Genomic DNA, 633 nt, shown 5'->3' with positions numbered 1-633 from the left:
AAATGTGCAAAGACCTGGAGTCTGAAAACCAAAAGGGAAGAACACGCTCAGCATTTCTCAACCTGAAAGAATTGAAGAAAAAATTTAAGCCTTGAGTTGCAATATTGAGATTCTATGGGCAAAATATTGAATGATGCAGGAAACATCAAGAGAAGATGGCAGGAATACACAGTCACTATACCAAAAAGAACTGGTCGATTATTATCCATTTCAGGAAGTGGCATATGATCTAGAACCAATGGTACTGAAGGAGGAAGTCAAAGCTGCAAAGAAAGAATTGGCGAAGAACAAAGCTCTGGGAATTGATAGAATACCAATTATTTCAACAAACGGGTGCCCCACTGGAGGCACTCACTCAGTTATGCCAAGAGTTTTGGAAGACAGCCACGTGGCCAACTGACTGGAAAAGATCTATATTTGTACCCATTCCAAAGAAAGGTGATCCCACAGAATATGGAAATTATAGAATAATATCATTAATATCGCACACAAGTAAGATCTTACTGAAGATAATTCAAAAATGGTTGCAGCAGTATAATGACAGAGAACTTCCAGAGGTGCAAGCTGGATTCAGAAAAGGATGTGGAACAAGGGATATCATAGCTGTTGTCAGATGGATCTTGGCTCAAGGCA

Source organism: Orycteropus afer, unplaced genomic scaffold (genome assembly GCF_000298275.1).
Source record: "Orycteropus afer afer isolate SDZICR_OR568_19922 unplaced genomic scaffold, OryAfe1.0 scaffold00002, whole genome shotgun sequence".
Lineage (NCBI taxonomy): Eukaryota > Metazoa > Chordata > Mammalia > Tubulidentata > Orycteropodidae > Orycteropus > Orycteropus afer.
The sequence above is the reverse complement of the archived record's forward strand: the minus strand, read 5'-3'. Positions refer to the sequence as shown.